This window comes from Chiloscyllium plagiosum, unplaced genomic scaffold, assembly GCF_037043375.1.
Source record: "Chiloscyllium plagiosum isolate Xiang-an unplaced genomic scaffold, Cpla_swu_hap1 HiC_scaffold_9, whole genome shotgun sequence".
Lineage (NCBI taxonomy): Eukaryota > Metazoa > Chordata > Chondrichthyes > Orectolobiformes > Hemiscylliidae > Chiloscyllium > Chiloscyllium plagiosum.
The window spans coordinates 38,497,860-38,511,079 of record NW_028270147.1 but is presented as its reverse complement, the minus strand read 5'-3'; the positions used below and the strand labels follow the sequence as shown (position 1 = coordinate 38,511,079).

General features: G+C 40.2%; 1 long non-coding RNA gene across 1 annotated transcript in view; it reads right to left on the bottom strand.

Moving 5' to 3' along the window:
- LOC148149124 (uncharacterized) overlaps nucleotides 1–12,838 on the bottom strand; it is a 37,447-nt gene extending 24,609 nt beyond the window's left edge. Inside the window, exon 1 of the long non-coding RNA XR_015758027.1 lies at nucleotides 12,735–12,838. This is a non-coding gene — a long non-coding RNA (uncharacterized LOC148149124). The remainder of the gene's footprint in view (nucleotides 1–12,734) is intronic.
- Nucleotides 12,839–13,220: the final 382 nt, after the last annotated feature.

Sequence of the window (13,220 nt, the reverse complement as noted above, 5' to 3'; positions counted from 1 at the left end):
GAAGGGCTTTTGCCCGAAACGTCGATTTTACTGCTCCTCGGATGCTGCCTGAACTGCTGTGCTCTTCCAGCACCACTAATCCAGAATCATGACATGTGGTTAATTTCAAATCCAAATGAGGTCAATAACAAATTTTGATCAGTCAATAAAACTTAACAGTGCCAGTCGGTACATGCTCTCAATACTCGTTTTCACAGTGCATGCTTGTGTGTGTTGGTAAAAGTGGTAAGACAAACTGCAGTATGGGTGTAATTTTTTATTTTAGTTTGTGCTTTACTTTCTCAGTCACTTCTTATTGCTCATCTATTCAAATGGTGTGTATCATAAGTGAAAACAAGATACTTCAGCCTCATTGAGACACCAGTAACATTGTATGCAGAGTGAAGATTGTTAAGAGTTCGATTAGAATAATCTCTTTCAGTCTGCAGAAGAAACCAAGCCCAAGAATCAGCTCGCACCAGCAAAGTCTTATCAGCAAAAGACAAGGAACATTCAATTGCTCTCTAGCTGGAAGCAAAGACAGTCTGAGCCTGTCTGCTTTCTGAGATAATGATAAAAGATCCCACTATCCTACATGAGGAACAGAGTTCTCCCAATGTTCTGCAAAGTACTTATCCTGAAACATTACCAAAATAAAATCCCAACAGGTTGTGTGATTGTTATCTCTTTGGAAGCTTTTTGTGCACAAATTGACTTCTGTTTCTCCTACATTACAACAGTGCTTGTATTTTAAACACAGTTAAGTACTATGTGATGTCCTGAGGTCATGAATTGCATTATATGTGTTCTTCTTTCTTTAACATATGTTAAGCTTACAATAGGAAGGGAGGTTAAAGATTTGATATGATGTGGTACAGAATTATTTATTTAAGTTTGACCTGATAGTAGCACTCACTGGGGAATGAATTTGGACCTCCCATATATGGGTGCTTCACTCACACTGTCAATGGCCAGTGTCCCCATGATGATCATTCATGGGGACACTGGCTTTTTTGTTACCTTCTTGAATATTCTAACATTCTCTTCACCAACCTTCCTTATTCCATATTTCAGACATTTCAGTTCATTCAAAATGTTGGTGCCTTTTATACTATCCCAAATCAGGCTCACTCAAAGTCTGTCCTCATTGACACCTGGTCACCCAGTACCTTCAATTAAAAATTCTCACAGAGCACATTAAACCTTCTATTGCTTTGCCCCTTCCTACCTCTTAGCATCATACAGTCCTGCATTAGGTTCTCCTGTGTTCTTCTTTCCCGAAATGAGTTCAAATTAACTGCATCAACCTCACAGTCTGGAAGTTCCTCCTTAATCCTTCTACGTCTCCACCTCTTTTCAAAACAATCTTTTTGTATCGTTTCCTGAAACATCTTCTCAACATCTATCTTGTGTCTCATTACATCTCTAGGTAATATTTGGGATAAGTTTCTGAATAATGATGCTGCATAAATGCAAGTTGTTGCATGAATCTCGGACATCCTTGTGCCAAAAATAAAAATATAAATGATCTTATAGGATAAGGGATCATGAATATGACACATTTTCTAAAGAGCTGGAAGAGTAAACAAACTGGGGCCAGCTGAGCTTTTCCAGCAATTTCTGTTTTTGTAACAAATTGGGACTGTTGAATAAACACACATGAAAGAGCCCCTGCCAATATTTGACTGTTCATAGTAAATGCAGTCCCTGCACAAATACTGAGTCACAGTTGCTGTACAAAAACAGACCATTATTAGCCAAGTTTTTACAAAAAAATCATTGCCTCTGTTAATTTGTTTAGCAGATTGTTGTGGTTAGTGTGTTAGTGAGTCACCCTCGAAAAGCAAAAATAAAAGTAAATATTTGCTAGAAGATTGGAAAACAGCAAGAAGTATTTAGCTACTCAAGTGATATCTGGTCTATTATAGCTACCAACTTTCTAAATCATAAAGCTTAGGAAGAGTCAAGACCCTCCCCAGCTACCTTTCCCCCCCCGAGCCCCACCTTCACCCTCCCATTTATCTCTCAGCCTCCTTCTCCCTCCATATTCCTGATGAAGGATTTATGCCCGAAACGTCAATTCTCCTGCTCCTTGGCAGCTGCCTGACCTGCTGTGCTTTTCCAGCTTCATAATTTTCAACTGATCTCCAACGTCTGCAGTCCTCACTTTCTCCTATTCAGGAATAAAGCTTGCTCTTCCCCATTGTGTCAAATATGCGTATGGATTCTGAACATTTTGTTTCATGAGTAAGATGCTGGATTAAAGTTGTAGCTTCTTTGCCGGCTTGCTATAGTGTTTGGATGAACAAGGGGCAGCTCAGATTGTTCTGTTTTGGGTGGGGCGGGGGTCGATTGGCTGGATGGCTGGTTTGCAAAGCAGAATACTGCCAACAGCATAGGTTCAATTCTCACGCCAGCTGAGGCTCCCATGAAGCTCCTACTTTCTTAACCTCTCCACTCACCTGAAGTAGAGTGATCCTCGGGTAAAATCACCACCAGTTGTCTCTTTCTAATGACAGAGCAACACTATGGTCTGATAAAACTAAGGCGATTTTAGCTGGGGGAAAGTAATAAAGCATTACGTTCTAGTATATTCATCTATTGCACATCTTCATGTCAGAGCTTCAGCTTGTAGCCTTCCACAGAATCCCTTATCGCTGCTAAAACCCTGAAGCAATAAATCGTTCAAGAGACTATGATTCTTCAAATTAAGACTAAGAACAGAAGCACTCCTGTACATGTAACATAAGGACTTAAAAAAATGGGAGTAGGAACAAGCTACTTGGCCATTCAATAAAATTATAGCCAATCTGACTGTGACCTTACCTACATTCCCCTCAACCCTTAACTCCCTTATCAATTAAAAATCTAACTCAGCCTTAAATACATTAAATGATTCAGCACACATTGCTCATTAGGTAAATTGAAACACTGACAACCCTGAGAGAAGAAATTCCTCCCATTCTCCATTTTTAATTGGAAACTCTTTATCTTATCACTCTTTATCCCTATAGCATTCTGCTTTCTCTTTCTATTTAAAAAATATTTTGCTTTTCTATTTTTCCTGGCAAAGTGGACACACTCATATTTTCCCACATTATACTCCATATGCCAAATGTTAATTGGGAATAATGTCAACATAGTGCTCACTAGATTCATACTGTTTACTATTCAAACAGAAATTGGGCTACACAGCTCATTTTGCCTTATCATCCAAACAATGACTCACATTACCATAGCACTCATAACTTCATGTCAGAGCACATAACAGAGCAAGTGATAGCAGCAAACTGTGGAAACCTAGCAAAATTATAACTCACATAATTTTGGGGCTGCGATTTCTTTAAGATCAGGCACGACTTGAACCATTCTGATGATGTCACTATTGCTTCTTCAAAAAAATTAAATAGTTAATCTCATCATATCATGCAAAAAGGTGCTTCCTCTCCACAAATGTAATAGCACAAAATCTGACCAAAAGAGCAATTTTAATGACTCAGTGAGCATTTTAAACCATTTTAATGACTCTGAGCATCTTAAACCATTCATACTCTTGAATAAAATGTTCCTGATGAATTGCCATGGGGATCAATACAACCTCAATAGAATCAGTTCCTTGGAACCCCACATTTCTTGGTACCTTCCGAGTTCAAGTTTAAGACATTTGCTCAGTTAAGAAAGTGCTGATGAATTCCCACAGGGATCACGGATCGTCAAAACACAGAAGTGTTGAAAGCCCTATTTCCAAAACCCTGACCCTTCCCCTCATTCAGTTTCAACCGCATGTCTCAGTCCTATTGGCAGAAACTGACCTACATATTAAATGGTGCCAATCTTCAACCTACTGATATAGGCTCCTGCTCATACATTATCATGCCATTATCATTCTGATTGCATTCTATAGTGTACCTCAAAATTCTTGCAAAGGAATAATAGTAAAGGACTTCTGCCCTTATATATTCCTAACTATTATTTTGGTATTAAGCATTGAGTTATTTTATGAATCTATTTGCTGAATTACATTATTCAGTTAAGTTTTTTTATCATAATGATTTATTTTGACAAATCTGAAGCATGTATTCTCAAGTAAATCTAAAGTAGTTGGCGAGGCCGTTTTTAAATTGCAGACTTACTATTGTCTGGGTCTAGGAGAAGCATTATAACATCCAGTGTTCAAAGAGACATGCTGTCCTGGCTGTTATTGTTCACCAGCGGATAAAATAGCCATTTAAAGCTCTGAGAGTTTAAAAGGCACTAGCAGCCTGAGGGTGAATGACTTGCATTGTCTGTGGGCTTCATTAAAGTGTATTAAAAACAGACTCCAGCACGGAAGCTTCTTTGTGGAAGGTTATTTATGGATTACCACCCTCTTTCTTTCTGACTGTTTTTCGCAACTAAAAACCTCAGTATCCCATAATACCTTTAGATCATGATAGTATGGGATCATTCTACTCACCTTTTGCTGAAAAGGCACCAGTGTTCATGAAAGACAAAGCTCGGGAAACTAATGTTGCCCCTTAATCACTGCACACTCTCCCATGGAATACAGTACACCTTCCTCCTTCCCTCTTATGTCTTGCTTTGGAAGGCAAACAAAAAGTGGTGTAAAATTCTTTAGGATTAAAAAGATATATTCATGTAAATCATGGATATAAATGACTGATCGTACATTGTGTGTCATGGTCAGGTAAGGAGAATCTGTGGTAATGTCTTTCTTATTGTGTAGGAAGCCATGTGTTATGGCTGTTAAGTTACAGGTCATAGAATATCACTGTTACAATGGAAAGTGTGCCACTGAAACTAAATGGTTTTGTATAGATTCTTTATTGATGGGGAAGCTGCAAATAATTGTCATTATAGGGGATCAAAAAAGACTGAGTACTTAGTATACTTGAAAAAGAAAGTTCAATTTGGACACAGTTCAAGAAATACAGATTATTGACATGTTTCCATAGGACCATAAAACAATAAAGTGTAAGAGCAGAATAAGTCATTTGGACCATCAGGTTTGCTCCACCATTTGAAAATGGTGGAATCCCATTCTCCGGTCTTCTCCCCATAACCCTTGATTCCCTTAATCAAGATTCTGTCTCTGTCTTAAACACACTGAAATGATTTATCCTCCACAGCCTTCTGCAGCAATGAGTTTCACAGATTCACTATCATCAGGCTGAAAAAACTCCCCCACCTCTCAGTTCTAAAGGACCATCCCTTCACTCTCAGGCTATGCCCTTGAGTCCTAGTCTCCTCTACTAATGGAATCATCTTCTACAAATCCACTATATCCAGGCGTCTGAGTATTCTGTAAGTGTCAATCAAATCACCCCCCTCATTCTTCTAAACTCCATCAAGTACAGATCCAGAGGCCTCAAATGCTCCCCATTGTAAAAAGATCTTCATCCCCAGGAAGATTTTTCTCAACCTCCTCCTGTCAACCCCTTCCAATGTCAGCACATTCTTCCTTAGGAACAGTGCCCAAAACTGCTCACATTATTCTAAATGCAGTCTTACCAGAGCCTTGAAATGAATGCTAACATTGTATTTGCATTCCTAACAGTTGACTGAACGTGCACGTTAGCCTTGAATCCTGAACTAGGACTCCGAAGTCCCTTTGTGGTCAGATTTCAGAGTGTTACAAGGGAACATAAATTTAAGGTGAAGGGTGGAAGATATAGGGGGGATGTCAGGGGTAGCTTCTTTACCCAGAGAGTGGTGGGGGCATGGAATGCGCTGCCTGTGGGAGTGGCAGAGTCAGAATCATTGGTGACCTTTAAGCGGCAATTGGATAGGTACATGGATAGGTGCTTAAGCTAGGACAAATGTTCGGCACAACATCATGGGCCAAAGGGCCTGTTCTGTGCTGTATTGTTCTATGTTCTATGTTCTATTTCCAAAGACATTCCATATTTAGAAAATACACCTCTGTCCTTCCTACCAAAGTGTATGACCTCAACTTTCCCACATTGTATTCCGTGTGCCACTTCTGTGTCCACTCTCCTGGCCTGTTCAAGTCTTCTGCAGCCTCCCAGCTTCCTCAACACTACCTATCCCTCTACCTATCTTTGTGTCATCTGCAAACTTAGCAACAGTGCCCTAAGTTCCTTCATCTAGATCATTAATGTATATTGTGAATAGTTGTGATCCCAACAATAAACTCTGCTCAACTCCACTAGTCATTACTGTGATCCTGAAAAAGACTCCTTTATGCCCGTTCCCTGCCCCCTGCCAGTCAGCCAATCCTAAATGCCATCCATGTCCCAATGGGCTACTATCTTATTTAGCAGGCTCTTGTGCGGCACCTCAAAGGCCTTCTGGAAATCCAAATAGATCACATCCTTTGGTTCTCCTTTGTCTCACTTGCTCGTTACCTTCTCAAAACATTCGAGCAGATTTACCAGGCATGACCTTCCCTTGGTGAAGACCTTTTTTGCCATGCATTCCAATTACTCCGTAATCTCAATCTTAATAATGGACTTTAAAATCTTACCAAAGACTGAGACCAGGCTAATTGACCCATAGCTTCCTGCCTTCTGCCTTCCTCCCTTCTTAAACAGGGGTATTACATTAGCCATTTTCCAGTCTTCTGGCACCCTCCCTGTGACCAGTGATTCCTGAAAGATCATCACCAATGCCTCTACAATCTCTTCGGCTATATCAGAAATAAATCTGGTCTCGGTGATTTATCCACCTTCAGACCTTTCAGCTTTCCCAGCACCTTCCCCTTTGTAATGGCCACTACATTTATTTCTTTCCAAATCAAAAACAGAAATTCAGATTATATTGTACAGACAATTTGGGATCTGGACCCATTCATTGCAGACTTTATCTACTTCTGTGGTTAGTCTTTATCATGACATGGAAACAACTGATGTGCCACCTTGCACTGCTGCCAAAAGCAGTGCCAGCAGTTCCAATAACATGAACTGCACCAGCAGTCTGCTCCTTAGCAATATTTCCCTCAAGTCGGATGGGATGGGCACTTTGACCAGCTAAAAGGAAGCAAGACTCCCTACAGGCAGATGATGAGCTCTTTCAAGCATCAGTGCATCAGAATGCCCACGCTTTCACAGGAGGTCAATGCTAATATTTACAGCATTCTGGAAGACAAAACCTCGTTCCCAGTGAAACAAGTGGGTATGCAAAACCAGTAGCCAACAAGGTGCGTGACAAGTTCCCCACCCATTGCACCGAGGTTCTTGTCAAGTTGTGAACTTTCTTCACCTCCAAGGAGAAGTAGCAGCAAAGGCTATGAATTAGTAATACCTTATATGAAGGGGATGGAAGGACACCATTGTGGATGGTGACTGTCAAATCTGGCTTTGAGATGATATTAGGCTGGAGATAAGTATGAGTGTTGGGTCAGAGATGGGGATCAGAGATGCCAACAGACAGAGGAATGAACGCAGTGACAAGGTACACTGACCTGAGGTTTGCTGTAAAGGTAAGTGCGAGGCAAGTCAGAATGTAGAGTTTCAAAGCACAAGTGTTAATTCACTTAACCAACATGCACTTGTGGTCCCATAGTATCCAGGCTAAAATGATCACATTCCTTCCACTGACTTCATCAGCAACTTCCATCCCTGTTTGCTTGATTGGAAAGGACAACCTTTTCCTCCCATGCAGTAGAGATCATCACAGTCATCAGATCCCAGAATGACATCTCCAGGAAAGAGGGTTTTATCAAAAACAATTACATGTAAATGTGTTTAGTTGTTTTGAGGACCAAGTTTTATACTCAAGAAGATGATATTAGGAAATATAACATCAACATTGAGTGATCAGACATGGCAGGGATTATAAGCAAAGCAACAGTCTATATATGCTTTCAGCCCTTCATCTCCAAATGTATGTTACTGCAAAGGTATGATATTTTTATATTTCCTATATTAGGCAGTCATTCTTGTGAAATTCATGAGTGACATAGCCTTTGTTCTTTAAATGTTTATGAATAGTTAGATTGCACAGTTAACCTGTGTGGTCTCAAAGTGAATTATTTATTTAAGCAGCTGGGTAATCTTCAGCTGTCCTTGGATTCAAGGATGATGCTATGTGTCTTCATGTGAATGAACATGCCAAATCTCAACTCAGATTTTTGGACACATGCAATAGGACATCCCACAACATTATGGGAACTGGACTGCAGGATTTGCTTCCTTTTCTTTCCATTCAGCTTCACCATAAAGTCATTGGGACTCCAAGATTTTTTACATGGACAAGCAGGTTGTCACCATTTTGAGTGATTGGTAACAAAACTAATTTCAGTAATTAGTAATCTCAGTCTCAATTGTGAACATCAGTGCTGCTGCCCTTCATGGAGAGCTATAGCATGGTTTTGTTCACGTTATATATTAATGATCTGGATGAAGGGACTAGGGGCATTCTAGCGAAGTTTGCCGATGATACAAAGTTAGGTGGACAGGCAGGTAGTACTGAGGAAGTGGGGAGGCTGCAGAAGGACCTAGACAGTTTGGGAGAGTGGTCCAGGAAATGGCTGATGAAATTCAATGTGAGCAAATGCGAGGTCTTGCACTTTGGAAAAAAGAATACAAGCATGGACTACTTTCTAAACGGTGAGAAAATTCAAAGTTTGTGTGAAGATTTGTAGCTCGGGTGCTCGTTGTTGTGGTTCTGTTCGCCGAGCTGGTGTACATGGTGTACAAAATACCATGCAAGGACTGCACTAAACACTATATAGGACAAACAGGAAGACAGCTAGCAATCCGCATACATGAACATCAACTAGCCACGAAACGACACGACCAGCTATCCTTAGTATCCACACACGCAGACAACAAGCAACATGAATTCGACTGGGACAACACTACTATCGTGGGGCAAGCCAGACAGAGAACAGCCAGGGAATTCCTAGAGGCATGGCATTCATCCACAAACTCCATCAACAAACACATCGACCTGGACCCAATATACCAACCACTACAGCGGACAGCTGAAACTGACAACCGGAAGCGGCAGGGACAGACCACTATAAACACCGGAGGAAACATCAAAGAAGCGCTTCGCAGGAGGCTCCCAAGCACTGATGATGTCGCCTAGCCAGGGGACGAAACATTTGCAACAAAAACTTCCAGCTCGGCGAACAGAACCACAACGGTGAGAAAATTCATAAAGCCAAAGTACAAAGGGATCTGGGAGTGCTAGTCGAGAATTCTCTAAAGGTAAATATGCAGGTTGAGTCCGTGATTAAGAAAGCGAATGCAATGTTGTCATTTATCTCAAGAGGGTTGGAATATAAAAGCACTGTTGTGCTACTGAGACTTTATAAAGCTCTGGTTAGGCCCCATTTGGAGTACTGTGTCCAGTTTTGGTCCCCACACCTCAGGAAGGACATACTGGCACTGGAGCGTGTCCAGCAGAGATTCACACAGATGATCCCTGGAATGGTAGGTTAACACACGAGGAACGGCTGAGGATCCTGGAATTGTATTCATTGGAGTTTAGAAGATTAAGGGGAGATCTAATAGAAACTTACAAGATAATACATGGCTTGGAGAGGGTGGACGCTATTGTTTCTGTTAGGCGAGGAGACTAGGACCCGTGGACACAGCCTTAGAATTAGAGGGGGTCAATTCAGAACAGAAATGCGGAGACATTTCTTCAGCCAGAGAGTGGTGGGCCTGTGGAATTCATTGCCGCAGAGTGCAGTGGAGGCCGGGCCGCTAAATGTCTTCAAGGCAGAGATTGATAAATTCTTGATGTCACAAGGAATTAAGGGCTATGGGGAGAATGCGGGTAAGTGGAGTTGAAATGACCATCAGACATGATTGAATGGTGGAGTGGACTCGATGGGCCGAATGGCCTTACTTCCACCCCTATGTCTTATGGTCTTTTGGTCTTATGGTTTTGTCTACCCCTGGAACTTTGGTCATTTAAGATTTCAGAAAATGGGACCTGCTGTCCACCTATCTGGACAGTGTTCATTCTTAATTGAGTTTGTAGGGGTTGTGCTTGAATGTTCGTAGATATGACTTCAAAAAGAATACAAGCATTTTCTTGATGTCCTCCACTCAAATCTAGAAGATTTTATTGAGGCTTACTGTTGGAATTTTCCTACTGCCTTATGTGACACTAATACACAGTCCACTGTTGTTTGAGGGTATAGTGATGAAACTGCTCCGTATACTCAGAATTTTCTTGACCTGAGAAGATCCTTAATTTCCAACACTCACTGTTGTAGAAGACTGAGCTAGTACGGCTGATCCAATGTTCAATCTTCTCATCAATGTTGGCCTTTTGAGACTGTTATGGCTGATAAGGTAGGGGGAGTGTTCAACAGATCAACATCTGTGGGAAGTAGAACCTTTGGCTGACCAGTTGAGAGTTGAGATATGGATTTTGTTTTGAAAATATTCAAGGCCAAGTTTCTATTATGCAGAATTGAAGAGATCAAGAATAGAATATGAATCTGGTATAGAGTGGGCAATGACACTGGAGTCATCAACAAACTGTTAACCCCACATGTTAATGGGGACAGCTGGGGTTTAAAGAAGTTTATATCTAGGTGATATTTAATACGGACACCAGTGGGTAGTTGATATTTGAGGTGAACAGTTGAAATGACTCCACAAGGGCGCCGGTATCCCATCACAATTCACCCTTTATTTACACAGGAAGAGTTCTTGACACTGATCCAACTCCCTCACAGCCAGCTCTCAGAGTGAACAGAACCTCTGACACTCCTATTTATATCTGTCACCCAGGGCTCTCTGATTGGGCCAGGTTAACAGCCCCAATCAGGGAACTCATATTCTATGATGTCCACCTGGCTGACCTCACTACAATCACTACACAGCTATTGTCAAGTAGTTTGTAAATTGCATGACAACTATCAAACGACCTTACTTGACCACAATCCAGATTTTAATGATATGTTTGTCAGATCTTCCACTCAAGACATTTGCAATCATATCATTTTGAAGCAATTGCAGGATTGTAAGGATATGTTTTGACATCCAAATCCTTGGAGCAGAATCCACGGAGCCACACGATTTACTGAATCAAATGCTCTGGTTAAGTCCATTAATACAATAGGAGTTCTTGGTGTTGCTCTCTTAACATTTTTCTTTGACTTATTAAATGTCTTTTATCAAAGATCAATTTTGTTCATTTGTTTAATGTAATTCACAACATTGTCCTTTTTGAACCTTCTATTGTGAGGGTGTGCATCCATGCCATGTGCCCATAAAGACTTGTTAAAGCTATATTGAATCCTGCATCCATTACACTTTCTGGTGAGATGTTCCATTTCCTAACAATATTTATCTTGTTACATTTACTTTAAGTTGAAACTTTATTGCTGGAACAGCACAGCAGGTCAGGCAGCATCCAGGGAACAGGAGATTCGACGTTTCGGGCACAGGCCCTTAATTCACTTGGCAGGTCACTGCATGTGGGTTAATTATTCGGTATGCAACATTGAAAGGCAAAGTATAAAGACAAAACATACAGCTCCTGAAACATACCATGTTAAGGTTTAGCTGTGTAGACCAATGAGAAAAAAAACAATAGCTTCAAAATTCTGGAATTGAAACATGTATCCTATAATCAACAGAGAGAAGACACTTAGATCCATCTACAAGAGAATCATAGTAGTTTACAGCAAAAAAAACAGACTACTTGATCTACAATGTCCATGTTTATACTATTAAACCAACCTCACTGATTAATTTCCTTCACAATGTCCTGTATCTTTGTGTTTAAGACATTTAGTTAACTTTCACTTAAACATAATGGCCTCTGTCCTAGCTATCCCCTGTGACCAAGTATTCTGTCCTCTAAATGGCTTCTGCATTAAAAAAAATTCAGATCTCTCTTTTCACACTCTCAATGACAATTTTAAAATTATAATCTCAAGACATCATTCATTAACCTGTGGAAATTGCCATTCCTTAATTAATCTATTAAAATCACATACTTAAAAAAAATCTCCTCTTAGCATTCTGTGGAAAAACTCTGGTATTTAAAGACTCTTCTAAAAAATATAATTTGCTATATCTGGCATCATCCTGGTAAGTTTAATGTTAAGTGGTTCCAACAGCTTTAACGTCCTTTTCTGTGATGAAACAAACTATAAGCAGTCTGTGACTTGTAACACTACATAATTATTTCCTAAAATTGATCACTGCTCTTGCATTCTATGTTGACATTTATAAAACTCAAAATGATGTTTAATGTTCTTATCTGTGGAATGAATCAACATTTCAGAGGAAAGTTCTTCTATTATAAAGGAATAAATGGTGAAGTTCTATCAGCTGATCGTCTCAGGAGAATGTTTCTCAGGGAGACAAAAGAAAGGTGAAACAGGACAGGTTCACGATCACTGCAACACATTTAAAAGGAAGATCAACTTTCCAGCAGCTAAGACCTTTATCCATGGGTTGAAAATCTATTTAACGTGACTGGCTGTGGATCCTTGCTCTTAGTGCTACAGAAGGGTTCCATTTCAAGGTTATTGTTATGGCATGGAATCTAACCTGATCTATGTGGTTTTACAGGAAATGTAATAGAAAACATTTCTGTGTAATTTGGAGAGTTGGGGTTGTTAAAACTGACTGGATTGACTTGAGAAACATTCTGCCAATTTTAGTTGACAGATTTTAACAGCAGTGATTCACTTATTTGTTAAAACTATCTACCAGAATGGTTTTGCAGAAGGGAGTGCCTGAGCTCTCCGTTTGGTGCCCAGAGAAATCTTCCTGCTCCTTCTGAATTCACAAAGGAAGTACACGGATACTCACTGTGGCATTCTGCTCAGACACTGTTAATTTTGTAATCAGGGGAGTCAATGTGCCGGAGTGAACAATGACCCCGTCATTTACTGTGCAGTTGCACCAGCTGCTCCCTGGATCGGAATGAATTTGTAACAAGTCAGCTTTTGGCAGTTCCAGAATGAGTAAGCAATCATGACCAATTTTAATGCTGATTTTTGGCAAGTGGTAAAAGGTTAAAATCTCTCATATTAAATAATCATTAGAGCTGAGGTTTTACAATTCCTTTTATGGGGAACTCCCATTTCTTTTAAGTATTATTGAATACTTGCAGATAAGGTTTGCTCTTGATCCAAAAGTAGTCACCTCATCTTTAATGATTTTGATTACCTATGATTTCAACAATTTGTATTTATATAACAGTTTGTTGTAATAAAATGGCCCAAATACCAGGTAAGTAGGGATTGTTTTCCAAGCAGACATTGAGTAGGTTGGACCTGTACTTAGAGTCAGAGA